Source organism: Hermetia illucens, chromosome 4 (genome assembly GCF_905115235.1).
Source record: "Hermetia illucens chromosome 4, iHerIll2.2.curated.20191125, whole genome shotgun sequence".
Taxonomy (NCBI): Eukaryota; Metazoa; Arthropoda; class Insecta; order Diptera; family Stratiomyidae; genus Hermetia; species Hermetia illucens.
Genome location: NC_051852.1, coordinates 97,262,882 through 97,284,508, shown reverse-complemented (window position 1 = coordinate 97,284,508; position 21,627 = coordinate 97,262,882). Strand labels below are relative to the sequence as shown.

At 38.4% G+C, this 21,627-nt stretch overlaps 1 protein-coding gene and 1 long non-coding RNA gene across 7 annotated transcripts in view; one reads left to right on the top strand and one right to left on the bottom strand.

Moving 5' to 3' along the window:
• LOC119653649 overlaps nt 1-21,627 on the top strand; it is a 78,553-nt gene that overhangs the window by 6,739 nt on the left and 50,187 nt on the right. The window lies entirely within an intron of this gene.
• LOC119653651 lies at nt 706-1,426 on the bottom strand. Its single transcript, XR_005249731.1, has 3 exons — nt 1,320-1,426; nt 1,168-1,256; nt 706-805 (listed from the first exon to the last, which is right to left on the bottom strand). It is a non-coding gene; the product is annotated as an uncharacterized LOC119653651 (long non-coding RNA).

Below are 21,627 nucleotides of genomic sequence, written 5' to 3'. Positions count from 1 at the left end.
ATCCAAAATGGGGTTTCATAAGTATTCTATATCATGAACACAATTTGCACCCAGTAATACAGTTACTTGCGTAGATTTTTCAAAATATCCTTTTCGGTTTTTATACCCTTATTTCATTTGAAGCTTTTACCATTTAATGGTGCAGTTTTTTCCTCAGATATAGTCTAAATAAAGGGGTAAAGTGACCAGAAATAGTCTTGAAAATGTGTTCGGTTTTTAGAGTGCCTAATGTGGACAAACTAGCGTTAGTTATTTGCAATTGTTCGCTGATTGGGGTTTCGTTATTTCGAGAGTCTACTGTAATAGTATATTTTTGTTCAAAATTTTGTCCTATTTTTGGAATATGCTGCAAAACGCCCCTTAAATTAGTAATAGAACCATCGAATTCCACAAACGTGTAATTAGGAGTACCATACTATAATAGAACATTTGGTGAAAATTGTACTAATATGTGTTGCAAACAAAATTATAACAAGTTAAAGAAAAAATGTCAATGCCATTGAATTGACATACACAAGGAATGTACACTGTGAGCTATGTACGAATGGTATCACCTAGGTGTACTTAAAGGGTTAGGGGTAGTCAGAGACCCGAAAACATGATGATTTTGAAGAATTTTTTTTCTAGTTCATTGCTTTATTTTACAAAAATAAAAACATAGCTTTAATACATCATGTTTCGACTTGACTTCACCAAAATTAAAAAAAAAAAAAAATTAATAATTTGAAAAGTTATCGCTGTTTGTGTGGAGCCCGTTCCTCCAGAAGTCCCTTGCGGTGATCATCACAAGTCCTTGGAGATTCATCTGAATTCAATCGGATAAGAGAAATTCGTTTCATTAATAGATAATCTTGTGCCTGATCGAAGCTTTTCTTTTTTTTTTCAAAATTAACAAAATGGCGGCCTCAGGAAATTTTTTTCAGATTTTCGAGAAAAAAACCGACAGTTAATTGTTAAAAAAAATCGAAATTTATGAAAGAAAAAAAATCCTTCGATCAGGCACGAGTTTTTTATGTTTTCCATAAGCAGTATAAATTTTATTGAAATCTACCGAGCGGTTTTTAAGTTACAGTGATCACCAGTTCAAAAAACATAGTTTTGAGAAAAACGCATTTAAAGTTTTGCTATTGATTTATGTAGAGTTATACAAATTATTTATTTACTTACACTGAGTCATCTATTCCTGGGCCATATATATTTTCAGAACTTCGAAGTTGTCTTGAAACCTTTCTACAGTCACGTCCCATGGTAAATCACTTGAAAAATAATTTATTTTAACACAAAACTATCGACTATCGACTGCAGCTGCTGCTAGCTACCTGCTCTCGAACGCTCCGTAGCGCCCAAGCGCCCTTTGTTAATTGTTGAATATCTCGAAAAGAATTTGTCGGATTCACTTTAAATTTTCACAAAATATTTTTAAAATATACTTTAAGAATATGCAAAAAAAAAAATCAATTTTTTGAAAATTCTGACTACCCCTAACCCCTTAAGGAATCATACCTGAACTAGTAACCCATCAGTGCTCATTTCAACTATCAATCTATTTGAGTATGTCTACTTTCTATCTTATTTTAATCTTCCCAGCTATGTAAATTACCAATTACCGATTAGTAAAAATCCTCATGGCTTTATCTAGCGAGAAAACTAATTTCGTTTATTAACCTTAATTTGTACAAAAAGATGGGTTCCCTGGTACTGTAGTTGTTCAATCAGACTCTAACGGCTTCCATATCACGAAATCTGATCCTAGATGTTGAGTTATTCTTTTATCATCACATATTGCTCTAGTTTCTCTCACTACCAAAATTTTCAATTAAAACTTTTGTATGATTTGTTGCTTCTTATCGTCTTTCATGCTTACGATTTATGCATGAATATAATTGCATGAACCCATTTTCATTCAATCAACAACGACGGCCACAAACTATTAGGGAGGCCATCAATTGATAAGAATATTGTTCTATTGACGTAATAATGAAATGAATAAGTCGTTTATCAAATTTGTCTTTTTGGATTCGTAATAATTCTACATTATCTGTAGCTCAAAGAGAGACGAATTCGGCCGATCTAACGAGAGTGTTCTTTCTAAAAAAAGTAGTTTAGCACGAATTCAAAAGAAAATAGTTTACAAAAGCAAAGGGAATTGCAAAGGAAAATGAGAACAGTTGCTCTTAGAACCTAAGTTTGCATTTTTTATTAACCACACTTGGCTGACCAGATTTATTTCTTATCTAACTCCCTCAGATTTCTCTTAGAAGGCGAAAATAGACCAGTTGTAAACCTGGAAAGTACAAAGTGCACGTAGGAGTGAGAGCAGTCTCGTTCTTATGCGTTCAAAGATTCCGTGGGCTTCGCTTAGAATTTAGATCGAAGTCGATATCTCCAACTTGTAGCTGCGCTTTAACATACCATTACCATATCGGGACTCCATTTCCTTTCAGCCGGCCACAACCATTGCAGTCTATCGCTTATAGGTTGTAACCAGTCTACAAATGTTTCGAGCATTCAGTTTGTGAAGTGCATATGACTAGAATTCAGAATATGATTTTCATTATGCAAAGTGCATGTCAAGACCCTCAGCACACAGAAGGTCCTCAACAAGCGTCTGGTGCTTCGGGCAGTGATAAATTTGTAATCTAAAGCCGAACGGCAGCGTTTCTAATCTAAACAACTGATTAGCATTCTATGAATACTGGGACTTTGCAGGCAGCCCGTTACCCTACGTGTTTGATTATCGAAAACTGCGGCATAAGCTTGGGATATTTTGTTTACATTTTAATATCTTACACTGATAAAGAAGTGACTGAAATAATGGACAAGGCATTCGACAGGAAAGAGAAACAACGTTGGCTAGTGTGGACTATAGAAGTCACCAAATTGCAGATAAAAGTCTGCAAATATCGTTGGTGACGAAATGAAGTTAGGTTCCCGAGTGTTTATTATGGGAAATGGGTTTTTATATTCAAGTCAAGCAGTTGCATTATGAAATAAATAGTTCGCTTTCATTCCAACTTAACTTGGGTCATCTGAATAGAAACGAAGAACAAGTTGTTGGTTGGGATATCTGAAGATTATCTATCCTTTGTTATTATGCTTCTTCGGAAAAAGGAATTTCATTAAGAAGTATATACATTACAAAAAGTAGATTTCGCGACGGATCCGTAGTTTTCACGAACAAACAAACATGTCTTTATCTCCTTCGCAAAGGCAAACGGCGGACGTTTATGTAAGGAGCAACAGTGGACCACTTGAGATAATATGAAATAAAAAGGAAGCACGTTGACTTATATTTCATAGAAGAACAGGAGGTGCGTAATTTCCTGCAGGTTGTACATTCATTTATTGTCCTTGCCCTGTTACAGAAGGCAATTACGATGCTGATAATAATGTGTTTGGAGCCTCAAGACCGTAACGGTACACTACAGGACTCTGTAGAAGGCAATGAGGTCAGCATTGCGCTCGCTCATGATTATTATGCTAATTTGACTCAACATTCACAGCTGAGTCGACTGGTATCTAACGTCAAATCCCACTGGCACCAGTGAGATTTGAACTGCGACTTTCTCTACATCAGCCTAGTGCCTTACCTACTGAGCTATGTGGACAATTTCTATCAGAAACTTTGAAAAAATAAGAGATCCTTTACTTTTTCCCGAATCTGGTTTACGATTTAATCCCTCTCAAACCATTGAGTTATTCGAGATATTCGATCAATTTGAAGATTTTAAGCAAATTTTTTTTGAGTTACCCTTAGAAGGACCATCACGGGCATCAAAATATTTTTACATAAAAAATGCACAGAACCTTTCATAACTGAAGCGTCGAGTTTTGGGTTTTCCATTTGTCCAAAACCGATGGAGAGAATTTAGGAAAATGTGCATACATGCACGGAAAATTTTTAATATTTTAAATAGAAGAATAATTCGGAAGGTACAGTAACGTGGTTTCTAAATTGAAAATTTTTATCTAAAAGAATTGCAATGAGTAGGGTGAACTGCCTTTGATGAGATCATTTGAATGTTCTTATACAAGAAGATCATATATATTATATTACCTTATCCGTTAAATAACAATTCGGAATGCTCATTTGTTAATTATAATAGTTTATAAATTGAATTCTCATAAGGCGGAAAACAAGTCGGGAAACCGGAAGCTGGACGCTTCAGGTACGAAAGGTTTTGTGTATTTTTTAGTACGTAGCACGTAATATATCCATATATTACGTGGGAGTATCCACTTTCGGGTGATATTGGCATTCACAGTCTTCAATTTTCAAAGAAGCAACAACTTTGACGTCTTGTAACTTTGTTAGTAATAGTGCGATTTCCATCAAACTTGATAAGATCATGCTCTACATTACTTCAAAATGGTGGTGGTGCTAGGACGAAATTAAGAGGGGTTTTGCAGCCAATTACTAAAAATTATAGTAATATACTATTATTAATTTTATTTGACCAGATATCGGCATGGAAGGTATTTCGGAGCCCAGGTACCATATAGTGGCAACCTCCTGATTTTTCTCAGATTCTTCGGTTTGGTATTTTCTGAGAATGGCTCCCTTAAAAAATGGTCAACCCCCCGCACTCCCCACCTTTCCAACAATTGTCAAAACTAAGGCCGCTTTGAAAAGTACTAATCAAGACCTTTAATTTGATACCCAACATGACTATATTTGGTGAAAAAAAATTTTACACCCCCGCTTTGCATGTATAGGGACGTATATTGTCAATTAAGAAACTGGATTCCTTCGGACGATGCTGATCCATTTCTTCCGAAAACCACCTTTCGGAACAGCTAAACAAGTCGGAGTACCGGAAGCTTGAGCTTCGGGTATAAAGATTTTGTGTTCATCTTATGTAAGAAACTCCAACGCACATTTTTCTATCCATATATAACTACAAATCCAACATATTCCTTTATATTTTTCTAAATTACAAGACATATGTACATATTACAGCCATAGATATTATCCTCTCCCTAAACAAACAAACTGCCTATTTCCGAATACTGTACATATATAAATTGTACCCATATTTCCGATTTACTTCGTGCACAAAATCATACATATGTACATATATAGTACGTATATTAAATGCAGCTGGTTTAATGTACAAATATATCTATCTGAATTAGACACTACCCGCAAACTCATTAGCACGCATATACTATATACCTACATACACACATGGCTGTTTGAAGTAATTGATATTCATATACAAATGACTAAACAACTAAAACAAAATAATTCTTTGCGACCCTATTCATATGAACCCACTTCGTTATGGTGTTGAGGAATTGATATGTGATGATGACGTCATACACATTGTGCATTATGTTATCCTTTACACGCATGTCAAATTGTGTACTTCTGGGGTGGACATAAGTGGGCTTGCCGGGTAAATTTCTAAAATGTGGAAATATACTGTTATTAACTTTATTTGCCCAGATATCGAAACCGGATGTATTTTGAGGCCTGTGATTTTTTTTCAGATTTTTCGGTTGGATAGGATCTGAGAACGAGGCCTGTTACACTTTTTGGGATTAAATATTTTAAGCCCTCCTCGCTATGTGTCACCCGATGTCAAATATGGAGCCAGTTTCGAAAAGTACTAATTGAGCCCTTTCATTTGATACCCCACATGGCGGCATTTCATGAAAAAAAACTGTGCATCCTCCATTCAAATCTATGGGAAGCAACCGATCCGATCAACGTTCGTTGATAAGCCGATCACAAAAAACATCAGTTGGAGAACGCCACAACACTAATGCGTAAAGCAATTTAATTATGCAATTCTCCATTGGCAATATATTTAAATCGCTCAGTTCTGGGCAGGTCACTGCCGCTAACAGAACTGAGTGATTGAACTATCTCGAGTCAATGTTATCAGCCAATGGAGAACTGCGTTATACTCCTCACATAGGGAAGCACAAAACCTTTTATACCTGAAGCGTCAAGCTTCCGGTTTCCCGACTTGTTCTTTATTAAATGGAGTGGATAGTATGATCCCTTTTTCTGAATTCTATCGAACATTCATCTATGGCATTCTTGTGGAGTCTAGTAGTTGCAAAAGACGATTTCCTAGTAGTTTTTTGTGAGCTTTCCAAACATCCCAAAAATAACAACTAAAGAAATCCTGAAACGCATCAAAAAGTTTCAAACGGCTCAAGTGGCTCTGTATTTGAAGAACGAAGTAAACAGAGTCGGATGAAAAAAACGCCAACAAAACCCAGGTCCTCAGTGCGACTGGTCATCGTACTCTCCCTGTAGCGCCACATGGGAGCAGCTTATGAAAAGTGTCTGCCACTGCTCCCCTAAAGCCCCAACACCTCCCTCTGCCATGTTATCGGGAAACTCTGGCCTGGGACGAAAACAAATAAGAAAGTTCGTCGGCGCTAAGGAAGGGTGACAATTCCATTCCTGACTATGCCATAGAATACAATCCACTATTTCAAAGTGCGCAGCGAGTGGGTCGCCGAAGAAACCGATTGGGCAAAAGAACAGAGGAAGGATGTAAGCTTCTCAGAAAGACTCAGAAGCTGGAGCACATTTCGGCGAAATGACAGCGGTGGCGCGTGCATTTTGTTGGCGCTCTATGCCCCATTTATAAGGTAATGGTGATCATATATTTTTGCCATACACAATGTTCTAGATATTCTATAAATTGAAATCAAATTACTGACATACTCTTAGTTTATCTGAAACGCTGATGATTTTCGAGAGTATATTTTTCAAAAATCATTAGAATTGCTCTAAATATTTTTGCGGAATAAGTTATCAATATTAAAAATGAATTGCTTAGAAAATCTATTAAAAATCTCACAAAGTTTACCGCAGGCACAGCTTTTTTCATATATCTTTCCGAATGATATTAAACACATAAATTGTTTTTCGCTTGTAAACAGTGTTAGGTTGGATTGTGCACGAAGCGCGAACGTCTATGTGGTTTGGATTCAACTTACTCTAAACTTAACAGACCAGTCGAAAACATATAATCAACACTTTCTTTATTAATTGAAAATTTAATAACGGGTCAATACTTCCCACAGATACCATCAAAACTTTGAAAGAATTTTATGGTTGCCCATTTCGTTTATATTAGTGCATGATATTGGCATATTTCGACGCATTAGCTTAGACTTTCTAATACATTTTTAATCAGTGCAGAAATATCTTTTGATATCCCATATGTAAAATTTTGAAAAAAGTTCATCGTTCGCCCCAAGAGCTTTAATTAAAAATTTCAAATTAAATTACGTAAAGAAGATAGTGACGTTGGTGCCAATTATTCATGTACTTTGCAGTGCTTTTGAATCACGCTTAATTTGTTAACTTTGTAGCAGCAATGAATACGTATCTAGTATGGAATTCATCTGCGCGAGTAAAGTTTGACCTTGTAGACATTATATATATAATATATTGGGTATTGAGTAACAGCCAATAACGCGCGACGCTAATGCAGTTGAAGCACAGAGAATCAGCAAGCAGTCATGAGTTGGGTGAAACAACAGGTTTTAGTTGGGAGCAAAACGCAATGGAACGTGTATAAGATATAAATAAGATCCCCATTTATAGCAGGCGATCGTGCCATTATTCAATTTACTTTGGAGTGGAGCTTTGTTATATTTTAGCTATCTTTTTTCCTTGTTGACCTCATGAAGTGTGCAAACGCGTTCTGTGTCTGCTGGTTGCGTATTTTTTTAAGTTAGATAGAAACAAGAATTTTTTCTCTCTTCTGGCATGTACATCATCGTGTCCCTACTAATTGCACATAATACATACGAAATATTGCGGTGGACAGACAAGAAAATATTTTCCAGTAATAGATTGGTGCCAATTTCCTGAAAAAAATATATGAGATACAAGTGGTCGTAGTTGGTGTAAAAGATGGCAAATAGTAGACTGTAAACAAAACCGTTAACTTCAGTTCTTAGATTCGCCTGGTACATGTGAAAAAAAAATCAGAACTGGAATACATTAGCATAAAAAATCTGATGCGTCCATTGTCAGGGTACCCAAACAGGACGTGTTCTATCGATTCCACTTCCCCGGTACAGTATCTACTTTTGACATATTTCCAACTAGTGAGTTAAGGCAGTTAACACTTCTGCATATTTCCCTATTTTTCGACAGGTGGAAATTTGCAGTAGTTTCTGATGGGAAAGGTTTGGTGTCTCTTGCGGCATGTCGTGTCTGCCACGTCTTTATGGAAACCCTTTTTCCAATTTAGAGCAGCATTTGCCAATGTTACTGAGATTCCAATTGCTGGTTTTGAGCATCGCATAGGAGAAAATTCAACCCTCTTTTGCTAAGCCATCCGAGATATCATTTTCTTCCCTCCAGGTATCCAGAGTAATTCCATTGAATCTAAATATAAAGCTCAAACAAGTTCTATATTCCTTAAAGATTTTTTTAGGTAATCAAGGGACTGCTCAATGCGATACCATGCGCATGTCTTTCAATTGTTCGTCAGTCATTCAGATTGTACGGTTTAGGGTATCATAAATCGTTAAATGTCATTTCAAAGAAAAAAACTTGTTATTTTTATTTGAGAGGAAGATTCGTGCTCCAAAACATTGCCCTGTTCTTGAGCAATCGCCGCAGAAGGTTACAGTATAGCTCGCCAAACATTCTTTTGATCTGTCACAGTTTTTTCTGTGTATGAGGCTAACTTTGAGTTTGATTAGCGCACCTTACCAAACTTCGGTATAAAGACCACCCTAATTATATACTAAACACATAGCCCAGACTAAGACTCGCCCGGAAAATATTTCCTAAAGGTTTGTCTAGGTGTTCTGTACCATCCTCCTTTAGCATCGGTAAATAGATTTCATCCATCCCAGAAGCAGTGAAATGCTCAAAGTATAGTATGTCATAGTCTCAAGTTCTTGCTTTTTGGTTGATAAGCACCACTCTTGCACTGTTCCAATTCCTTCTAAAACACATTTGTTTAAAGGTTTGGTGAACCTGTTAAATCCTTCTGTTAATTTCTTCTCCCGTGTGAGTATTGTTATTTGTAAAATTATCATCCGCTTTGTAAGAGATTCCAGTTTGGACAACCCACCCCTTTTAAGGGTCTTGAAGTTTACTTTCGGCTTCCAATTTCTTATAGTAGTATAGGGGACAGCTTCACCGCATTTATTTGGACAATAACGAAAGCTTCTTCAAAGCACCCTAAAAGTTCGCGATTCCGAGTTTTCAATTGAATTTCATTCACCCAAGGAGGGGCCGCATTAGGAGTTCGTTAATTTTCTTTGAATTTCGCCTTGCGGATGTAATCGTAATAGTCAAACTGGATTCTAAGTAATGGTTGATTGACAGTAAGATTTCGTCTAATACTCGCCAGTGTCTTCACTTTGCATTCATTACCAGATATTCTAGCTTTTGCGTCGACGGAGAACACAGAGAATCAAGGGTAGGTACATCGAGGCGATTATGTCCATTCTCCTCTTTCCAATAACCTGGTATTGATGAGATGATCCCAGCTAGGTCCTGGGAACAAAATTACTGCTCATTGAAAAAGAGAGTATGTTTTCTGCAGATTGGTTAGGCCTCCAAAATGCAATGCTCGGACGCAATTGTTCTAGTCGCGGGTGCATCCGATAACTGAATTGGGGTATAATAAAAACAGAATTCGAAGTCTAGCAACGCATTATCCGTGAAACGTTGGAATATCGTTTTGAGACCGAAAGACATGACTTGAAATTCATAAAGACAAACAAGGTGATAATTGCACTTTTTTGGAGTTTGAAAATATGCTCTGTCCAGGTCTACAGTAGAAGATTTTACTTTCGTGAACCCTTTGTGCAAAGTCTCGATTTTTTGTATCGAATATTTATCTGGCACAGTGGCTTTATTAAGTTGACGGAAATCTCCACAAATCTAAATGAGAAAATGATTCCGTCGGCAATCCAGTTGTTAAACCCCTTTCATGATTCTTCACTTCCAGTGATAGATTAGTGGTGAGCTCTTGGAATTGTGCTGATTAATGGCTTATTTAGCGCAGATTCTGCAGCTGTATCTGGATTATTTGTTATTAATAATTGAGGTTGGGGGATGGCCTGCCCTCCCAAAGCTAAAATGCCTCGCGCGCCATCTGGGAATTGCTTTCGAACGAAACTATCTAAACATTGAAGCGGAACGGTTTGTCATAGTCTCTCGGCTGTTTCCGTGATAAACGTCGCAGAAGTAGTTGTTGAGACTCTGCAAAGGTATTGGACTATTCTTCTCTTGATAGCCCTATACTTGCCCTTAACTGTTGAATTATTGATGAAGTTATCCTATGCATGGAAAACTTAATTTCGGCCACAAGGAATAACGCGTTAGATTTTCCCGGGAAAATGAATGTGTTAATTTCAGCGTTCATTTGCGGTTCACTTAGCAAACATGCATTGCTCGTAGATTTGGATATTTCAGGGCTTATGTTAGTTGGTTCGGCTACGTGCTCGTCGTCATCGTCGAGGCTCTATACCCCATTTCGAGCGTTGGCCCTCAGGAGTCCTTCCTCCAACATCTCGATCCATCGATTTCGTTCTTCAATTTCTGAGCAATGATACGCTGTCTTCGTCAACAGAATCTGCCCAGCGCTTTCGAAGTTCTCCTACGGGTCTTCTGTCTGTCTGTATTTATTCTTCTTTGGACTCTCGAAGGTATTGACCAATTTTCCGGAAGTGTGCCTTAGGCTCTATGTTTATATACTCAATACACAGGATAGCAGTCCTGTTTATGCAGTTGGCTTTTAAAATCGACAAGACCTAGTAGAAGACTCTGTTTGCGATCTGAATTCGGCGTTTTACTTCGTCAACTTAATTTCCATGTTGCGTCAGTTCTACGCCTAATATATAAAGTTGTCTACATTTTTCATGTTGTGTTCGTCATTCGTTATATTTTATCTAGTGGGCGTCATATTTCTCATTTGCGTCATAATTTTCGTCTTGTTTTCGTTCATTTGTAGACCAAATTCGTTTGCTGTTTTGTCGAGGTTTGTAAAAATCTCGACAGTTGATGTGACTGGCAGGACTTATAGCGCACTGTGTCTTTTGTGTCCACGCGCAACTTTTGTAATAACTTGTTCCAGTGCCAACCCATTTGCCTGCTTTAATCCGACGTTGGTCTCAAACGCATCGGTCAGGCTCTTATTGACTCTAATCTGCACTGTTGAGTGAGACATTGTGATTCTAGTAATGTTTACCTGTTTTGCTACATTTCGGTCAATACTGTCATATGCCTGCTTGAAGTCAAGGAATATTTGATAGAAGTCTATGTTGAATTTTCAGCATTTTGTTTGATTGTAAATAGCTGGTTTATTGTCGATCTTCCAGTCTGAAAACCTCCTTGGTATTCACCAATAGTCTTATCCGGGTACAGTCTAATTCTTTTCTCTTGAATTTTTGTGAAAATTTTATAGGACATAAAAAGTAGTGAGATGCTTTTGTAATTCTCATATGTTGACTTCTCACCTTTTTGTTCGCGGTTCCAGATGGAGAGAAACAAGGTATGAATAGGTTCAGCGGGGTTTTCATCTATGCTGGGCGCATTGCTCATTTTTTGACATTTGATGGCTGACTATTTTTTCCAATGTTGGCGGTTCAATGTTCCATTATGCTTCTTGTAATTTCTGGTGATTGATCTTTGAAATTAGACACCCACAATAATCGTTCTTCCAGTTTTCCCTTATACTCTTTCGCTATGAAGTTAACTTTTAACTTTCTCACTTCAAACTTTCGAAGTGGGTTGGTTTTTATTTCGCGGCTCTTTGAAATTCGGCGCCTGTAGACGCTTTTTACTATTATATAGTGGTCGGAGTCAGAGTTTGCTACTTCACACGATCTGCTGCATAACTATCTTTTGGTGATGAGAACATAGTGTATCTGGTTGAAGGTAATGCCATCTGGGGATGCCCATGTCATTTTCCGAATATGCTTGTGTGGGAAGAATGTCGCTTTTATGATTAAATTTCTGCTACTTGGAAAGTCATTTGATAGATCATATAGACTGCGTCCTTCGGTCGTTCCTCCATATGTCTCCTCGTTTCCAACCTTGGCGTTGAAATCATTCAACAATATGTGTCGAAATCGAAATCTTTTCCTTCAGATGTTTATGTTGACAAGCCATATATTAAAAAAAATTCCGTTAGGAACTCTAGTATGTTCCCTACTTCCAGATCTTTCAGCTTTGCATCTGGTGTTAAATGTTCTCCCAGATGCCTCGACGTACTTTGCACAAGTTCCGGACACCGTCCCAGGACGTGTACAGAGGTTTCGTCATCCTCCTCACAAAACCTGCAGGCAGTGTCCATAGATATCCCTAGCTTCCCTAGGTGATAGTTCAGCCGACAATCAGAATTCCCACTATGATTCGGAGGTTCTTTTTGATGAGGTTTAAGCAATTCTTTGTGCGTATGGGTTCGTATCCACCAATAATCACTCTGGACTGCTCCATCCCTGGTAGACCCACCCAGTATAGTTCCCTCAACCATTCCTCTTCATTTCTAAAGATTCATAGCCATCAAACCGTTTCCGATTCCACAGAAGGGTTCTGGCCCGTGTAAAGGCGTCCCTGCTCCCTTCTTGGCTAGTTCGTCCGCTGCCTCGTTGCCTTCCAACCCAGCATGGCCTGGAACCCAATGTAGCCAGACCTTGTTAGACGAGCCGTGTGTATTCAGTCTCTCAAGGCATTCCCATACCAATTTAGAGGTCAGCTGGTTAGACCTAAGTGCCTTGTTCGCTGCTTGGCTATAGGTGAGAATAGCTATGTTCTGCCCCCTATAGTTTCTGTGCAGATTAAAGAAGGCACATTTGTCTATGGTGTATATTTCCGCCTGGAATATGCTAGTGTACCTGCCCATTGGCTCAAAGTACATTTTCCTTGGACCAATGACACCGGCACTCGCTCCCTCTGCTGTGAGGGATCCGTCAGTGTGCCAAGTAATCAGTTGCTGGTTTAAGCCGCATGTCGCAGCCGCGCTCTCCCAGTTTGCCTTGTTACTCCAACGTGTTTCAAACTTCTTATCGAAGTTAAACTTCGTTGTCATGTTATCCCTTGATATCCGTAATTCGGGATACCGCCTAGAAAGAATATCAATCTTCCTTCGATTTAGGCAGCTCCCCGTCTCACTCGTACTACCGGCCATCCTGACTGTTATCTTCATCATCAAATTGGAGTAGGTCTTTGAGAGCACCAGATTTGTTAAGTAATCTAACATTCCAGAATCTAAGAGTCGTTTATTAATCCGACATTTCATCTGCAACAACCTACTAATTACTTATTTGCCAGACGAAGGGAAGCCCAGCTAAGGCTCGAAATTCCAGTTGTCTCGATTTGCTATCTAGAAAACAAATCAAGGAAAGTAGGAAAATAGGTCTGATAATAAAAAATTCGTTGGAACAGAAAGTGAAGGATTTTAAGTTATCTTAATCTTCTTAAACGCTTTTACCTTCTTAAACAGGGATCTTGTTCCATAAGAATTTCTTAGCGGGGCAATGTTAACAATAGATTCGCTCTGGTGTACCGAAATGCGCCGATACTCCAAACGAAGTTATAATGGAGTTAACAATTCATTTCAGGATTGAGTTGAATCCAGTTAAGCGATACGAAAAATTACTGGGGTTGGATATCACGAGAATTTGGCTTACTTTGAACTACCGTAAACATTCGATCTGTTGAACATATTTCCCTGAGTATCTTTTGACTATTGCGTTAACAATACTAAATTGCAGCAAACAAATTCTCAATTATTACTCATTTCGTACTAATTGAGTTTAATGGGCTGGATATGGGGCATATTATGGCTAATCAGTTAACCGTTCAAGGCCTCAGTTAAGCTTATATATTTTTGAATTCTGAATTCAACTGCTTCAGCTATATATGGCTCATACGAATGTAATTTCTTAAATAAATTCCGAATTCCATGACCATCTACGCTAGTCTTACTCAGTTCTCTTCCGAAATTGACTGTGCGGCCATCAAACTAATCAAACTTTTTTTTCTAGCTTGTAAATCTACTTCCCACACGGCGGATCCAGCTTGCTTGCAGCTTTATTTCATCTCTGGATTAGTTGCTAGCATGAAATTCCTTGGTCATTTGTAATGTCAAGGCCCTATCAAGGATATTAATTAGTATAAGAGCGGGTGGGTCCCAGGTATTAACATGCAATCGAGTAGATAAAGTTGGCACATATGTGCGAATGTAGGGCGTGAACTATTTGATGTCGTCTAATTTTCTTCTCTCTAGAGTTCTAGGGTTGCGTGGCGCTAGTTTAGATTGAATATACTCTAATGGCCTGAATATTGAATTTGAGGAATTATCTGCCTTTTCACACATTGATTGCACAAAGTGTTACATGGAAGTTTTGATACCCTAGTTTTTCATTGAACGACTTTATTCGCACCACAGATAAAGATTTCGAAGGCGTTTGGAGTATTTTCTTATTATGATTAGATAAATTGTCTGGTACACTGCAGAAAGAGTAGAGCCCATTGTCAAGCTCTGTCGGTTTTATCATTCGCTGGAATTAATGTGAGTATTCCAAAACAATGGAATTTGCCCTAGTTACCTTAATGTAAACCCCATCACTCACGTAGTTCAAAATCGTCAACGTAAAACCAGTGCCAACTTCTCCAAAAACATATAATACAACAAACATAAAAAACTGCTGAACTTGAACTTGTTTCTCCTGGCACATGCTTCCGGCGTCACACAGGAAATTATTTAGCTAATCGATATTACATAGATACTTTTCCGCAGAGTTATTCGACTTATCCAAATACCTCTTAAAAAAGCAATCACGTATGCAAAAGTGTTCGAAAAATATGGAACTCACTGCATTCGATCACATCTACATATATATTTGCATTAAAAGCAGACGGAAATCAACTGGGCATTACGTAAACGCCCAACCCGGCGGCAAAAAACGATGGCGAAAGTGGTTCTTTGAATTAAGCTTTTACCTGTACAGTTTACAGTTTGAGGAGCGTATTCTGCTCGTCATTTAATATTTTACTCTAAATATTTCCATAAGGTTATCAGCAACTTCATAATGCAATATGGAGGAATTAAAAGTAAAATGAATGTTAAGTAAGTAGCGGTATAACGTAGCTGAATAACTTATCGAAGAAGGTCAGTGCTCACCTTCATGGAATATGAATCATTAAATGTGTTTTCGCTTTCGATTCAGGTTCTTCGGATTTATTATGCTTCAACAGATTTATGTTTCATGCAATCGATTTTTTCAATGGATGCATCTTATCTGTGCATAACGGTATAATGCGGAGGTGGGTTGAATCCTTTCATAATAACGTAAAATGAGATTAATTACTGTAAACTCTTCATACTTCTTACCTCTGTTGGTATTCTATATTTGTTGCATTATGTGACAGCAGAGGGGGAAATTGCGGACATTTTGAAATAAATTTTATGATGCTCAAATACTAAATGGTTGACCTTTCAAAGTAGATAATTCGCCCGTAAATTATGATGACGCCTCACGCGTTTGCAGAAATCCGAAACTATTCAGCGGAGTTATATAAGCTGCGTAAACATTGGCATAAAGAATTGACTCGACCTTTTGCTGATTTTTTTTGGGTGGTAAAGTCATTCTCCCTTAATATGGGGTTTATTCATTCCTCCTCCTAGGATGATTGCCATTTGAGGGTCATTATATTAAAGTTACACTGTATAGTACTATTCGTCACAACAGACTGTCTACTTTCCAAGCAATGTTAAAGATTAGGGGATTAGGATGGAACTGCACAGTTGAAAATTTTAGCTAGTGGTTGGATCAATAGGTCCACTGTATCCGGCATGTACCCCGACTCTCCATCTGATATTGTCCTAGGTTAGGGTTAAGATAATTGCATTTTTAGATTTTGGACAAAACAGTAAAGGACTGCTTATATGTCGAGAGATATCAAGTTCGATTCCACCGTTGGTGAAAGCTATTCTACCTAAATATAGAAATTGTTCGACGCCTTCGATATTTTGCCGGCGTTTATCTTCAGGATAACGCGGCTTGCCTCCTTCTCCAAGTCCAAAGACTTTTGGCTAAGATCCATGGCTCCGTGAGAAAGTCGATGTCATCATCGTAGTCAAGATGTTTGAGGAAAATGTAATGATCCATTGAAGTCCTTCATGTCATCCGGACAAGGCAATATGGAGAACGGCAGGGATACGAAGAAGGAATAGTATCGGCGACAAAATGTCTTCTCACACTTCGCTTTCCGGGATTTTACTTCGATATAGAACGTGACATCTTCGGCAGTCGTATGTTGCTCTGATAATAGCCACTAGTCTCCCAGAATATCCGACCGTCACCCTACGTACAATATTTCTAATTTTGCATTCCTTGTCGATGCTATCGAAAGCTAAAGAACAGGCAAAGTGATGATTTAAGTATTAGTAGTATCCAAAGCTAAAATAACATTTTTAGACCCTCACCTATCTCGATCAGCTTTACTTTGCGGTCATCCAAAATTAGTTGATATCATCATCATCAACGGCGCAACAACCGGTAACCGGTCTAGGCCTGCCTTGTTAAGGAACTCCAGACATCTCGGTTTTGCGCCGAGGTCCACCAATTCGATATCCCTAAAAGCTGTCTGGCGTCCTGGCCTACGCCTTCGATCCATCTTAGGCAGGTCTGCCTCGTCTTTTTTTTCTACCATAGATATTCCCCTTATAGACTTTCCGGGTGGGATCAATCCTCATCCATACGGATTAAGTGAATCGCCCACCGTTACCTAGTGAGCCGCATTTTATCCAAAACCGGACGGTCATGGTATCGTATCGCTTATAGATTTCGTCATTGTCTAGGCTACGGAATCGTCTATCCTCATGTAGGGGGCCAAAAATTCTTCGAAGGATTCTTCTCTTGAACGCGGCCACGAATTCGCGATTTTTCTTGCTAAGAACCCAAGTTTCCGAGGAATACAGGAGGACTGACAAGATCATATTCTTATACAGTAAGAGCTTTGACCTTACGGTGAGACGTTTCGAGCGGAACAGTTTTTGAAAGCTGAAATAGGCTCTGTTGGCTGACAGCAACCGTGCGCGGATTTCATCATCATCGATCATGATATCGATTGATTATATATTGGTAACAGCCTCTTTGGGGTGTCCACTGCGTGCGTGGTCTTCGGCGCCCATTTCGCTTTGTTTAAACCTAGCAAACCACTTCTTAATGGCTGACTTTCCTGGTGCAAAGTCCAAATAATGTTTATCAAGCCAAGCTTTGGCTTTAGCAGTATTTTTTTCTTTTGCCAAAAAGACATTATATTAATACACGAAATTCCTTCTTATCCATTTTCTTCAAACTAACTCAAAATGCTCCATCCTGCAAAATAATAGTCCAGCAGATGTCGAATTTTTATACGTGCCTTTTAAAGGTAAGAGTTAACTAAAAATCATGTGGATTTAATAATAGTAGTGTTATCTGTGTGTTAGCCTACGAACTTTTCAGCCCAGCTGTTACCTCTGTTCTCTGTTGATCAAACTTTTAAGGTGTTCTTTGGTGTGTCTCAGCAGGGTTGATAAACTTTTCTCAGAAACGGCTATACCAATTGACACGAAATTTGGTGAGAAGGTGGGAACTGTGAACGCCCAGACATGTAATGAGTGATATCATTTTAAGTTGAGGTTAAGGGAGGTCCCCATACATGCAGAAGTGGGGTGTACAACTTTTTTTCATCGTATATAGACATAAATGTTGGGTATCAACTGAAAGGTCTCGATTAGTACTTTTCGAAGCCGGTCTTAGTTTTGAGATTTGTTAGAAAGGTGGGGAGTGGGAGGGGTGGAAAATGATAATTTCTTTAACGGACCCAATCTCAGAAACTGAAAAAATCATGAAGCTGCCTCTGTATGGTGTCCAGGCCTCAAAATACTCTCTATATCGATATCTGCCCAAATTAAGTCAATAATGGTATATTTCCTTATTTTTGTGGAAATTGAGTAAAAACCCTACTTAAGTTTATCCCAGAGTTAGCAGAGAGGAGAGTTGGCAGTAGTATAGAATATAATATGAAGCATATTATACCTAAGTTTGATCAAAATCATGCTATTACTAACAAAGTTACAGTAGCTCAAAATTGACTTTACCGTGTAAATTTACTGCAACTAAATAGGAATATCACACTAAAGTGAGTAGTCTCACATGCTAAATGCATATATATAACGGGCTACGTACAAGTGGGATAGTTCTGCACTCAAATATACTCACAGAAGTAGCAAACAAAACCTTTCATATCTGAAGCGCCGAGCTGCCAGTTTCTCGACTCGTTTTTTGTTTCTGACAGATTTTTTTTTTATTTAAAATAAAAAACAAATAATGATGAAATGATTTATAGTGATTTTTAAGTTTGTTAATTGGTAACTCCCTAAGACAATTGTTTTTTAAGGTTTTGTGTAAAACAAAACCTTTTTAAAATCGGTTTACTGTCTGTCCGTGTGTGTGTCGCCTGTCCGTCGCACGGATTTTTCTCGGAGACTGTAGCAGCGATTGACACCAAATTTGGTGGAAAGGTGGGAACTATGAACGCTCACGCATACAGGTTACATCCTGTTACGTCGAATTTAAAGAGAGGTCCCCATACATGCAAAAGGAGGTTGTAATTTTTTTTTCCACCAAATATGGTTACGTGGGGTATCAAATGAAAGGTCCCGGTTAGTACTTTCCGAAGCTGGTATTAGTTTTGACGAGAATGATCATTTATTTAATGGTGCCATTCTCAGAAACTGCCCAACCGAAAAATCTGAACAAAATCAAGAGGCTGCCACTATATGGTGGCTAGGCTCCAAAATACCTTCCATACCGATATCTGTTCAAATAAAGTTAATCATAGTATATTACTGTCATCTGAGTGAAATGATGAAGGGAAAAAGTGGTTCCCGAAATATCGGTATTCGAAAGAATAAATATCCACACCAACGAAAAAGAAACAATAAGTTTTTTATTATTTCATATAATTTTCAGTAATTGGCTGCAGCGCCCCCTTAAGTTCATCCTACATCAATTTTGCAGCAATGTAGGCTATAATATAGGGCTTGATCTCACCAAGTTTGGTGGAAATCGCACTATTACTAACAAAGTTGTAATAGGTTAAAGTTGTCACTTCTTTGGAAATTCAAGATTTTGAATGTCAATATCACCCGAAAGTGGATATTCTCACATAATATATGCGTATATTACGTGTTATGTACTAATGGGACAAATTCACACTCAAATGTCTTTATAAAAGAAATACACAAAACATTTCATACCTGAAGCATCCAGTTTCCGGTTTCTCGACTTGTTTTTTTTTTTCATTAGTAGCACAAGTCGAGAAGATACGGATCATCAATGCGAGTCTGACAATATTCAAAATTCTGCGTGGCAACTTTTCCTCTTCCGCCCCGAACGCGTTACGGGGGACGTCGGCCTCACATGGCAAAAATAAAACACGGATACCTCCAAAATCCGGCAAAATTGGCGTTTCTCTTAAAATTTCCACGAAGATCGTCGTAAACTGAGGACGATCGTCAAACAGGTGGTGAATTTCGTGTATAATGCTCAACCATCTTCATTCGGTGATATTTGCCGAAAAAATGGGATCAGATTTTGGCTCAAGGAAGTATTGTCAGTATAAAACATTTAGTTAATTTTACATTTGTCATCAGACTAATGTTCGATATTTGGACAATGGGAGTTTGACGTTTGATGTGCATACAATCGAAGATAGCATACTGCTAGATGTGGTGGACTTTTCCGCCAAAGTTTGAGTTCGCCAGTGTACACGGTCAGTATAGTATAAATCAATTTATTAGTCGGCCAGAGGAATTTCTACCTTGGCCAACTGCAGGACAACCCATTAGGGGCCATAGGAATCTAGATCCAGATTATGCCTTTTGATAGAGTCCCGCATATTTGACTAATCGATATCCTATGTCTGTTTCACATGGATCGTAAATTACAGTGACAAAGTTTTAGGCAACAATGATGGAAGGAAAGCATACCGCGTTGTCAGTATGCTTAAAGCCCAAGAGCCTATCCACATATGGAGAGCCATTTTCCAATGGTATTCAATGATTTCTATCTGGCTTTGTATGATGCTATACCTTCCTCCTTGGCTACTGAATGATGCTAAAAGGCATAAGATAAAGTATGACTTTCTGCCATGCCAGAGTTGGTGATTTGAAAGATTCTCTGCTGAATTTGGAATGTTACTGTGGGGAAGACCGATCTGGATAATGTGGCTTCAGATACGGACTACCAGGTCCAAATTCCGAAAGCATCGCCCAAATTCTGTTCTTATAGCCAAATCAATTCACTACGCATTTATTTTTACCATAGATTGACGGGTGACTACACTTAATTTGAAGGATCGACCTTTCGATTCTTTGAGTGGGGTAAAGTCAAGAAAGGAGCGAATCAATGAATGCAAGTCGAAGGCAACGCACAATAAATACGTGAATTGTTTCTCGTAACGGTTTGTCGAACTTGCCGCCTGCGGGCGGGAGGAACTCTTTGGTGAGATGAAGGGACCCAGGACGGCGCGCCACCCGTGTTTATAAAAAGTTCATAATTAAAGGACGTATGGAGAGGGGCTGGTCCCGAATATATGGTTAGGCGTTAGAAAGATGGATCATCTCATTTCTGGCTGCGAATCTGTGATGGAAATGTGGGAGTTCATGGACAAGCATTATGCTATATGAAAGGTGATTCATCAGAATCCTGTATACAAGCATGAGCTGATTACGTAAACAACGCTTTCTGGAGTATAAAAGCACAGTGCCGCAAAGGGGAGGGCAATATTCTCCAAAATCTCACAATCTCGTTTCGCTTAGCCCTTTATTATCCAGAGGATATCGCCGGAATTAAGGTCGATGGGTTCTTTTTTGGTAAAATTGACCATCTTTAGCTTTTTCTTCTTCCGACAATCATATTCCCCCAACCCATGATGTTACCAATCGTAAGGTATTAAATATCAATAATGAGCTGAGATTAATATATTAAAATAATTATTGTTTATAATGAATTGACAGAAAGTATTTTTTGTGCTATAATTGACGATCAAATTATTAAGTTTTATAAAATGGAAAGTTGTACAAAATTGTAGAGGGACCTTTGAATTCAGCGCTGCCAACAAGGGGACGCTGGTTGGTGAGAAGAAAAGAGAAGAAGCGATGGAAACTCCAATGGGAGGTAGATTCAGAAAGAACGCTACTTTTGTTTGTTTGTGAAACTTCAAATAAAGCAGTTAATATTTTCCGTGGTCGGTACTTTCGAACAATTTTGGGCGGCATCGCCCTATCTGAGGCATAGATATTGCCTTTGCAGATTTCCCAGGCTGAATCTTTCTCATCCATACGGATTAAGTCACCTGCTCACCGCCATCTACATTCTTAGACTAAACTGACAAAAAAATCTAGGACAAACGGTTTCGTCCAGGGCAGAGGCAACTCGTCAGATACTGCCTCACCTCTGCCCTGGGAGCAGCGTGACCGTGAGTGGTGTCAGATGGAAAACAGTTGTGTTCTCAGATGTGTGAGAACGTAAGGAATGAAAAACAAACGAGTAAAAGAAAGTTATTTTATTCGTTAAATGAATTTCTACCAAATTTTAAGTTTACACTGTTCTAAAGGTTGACACGAA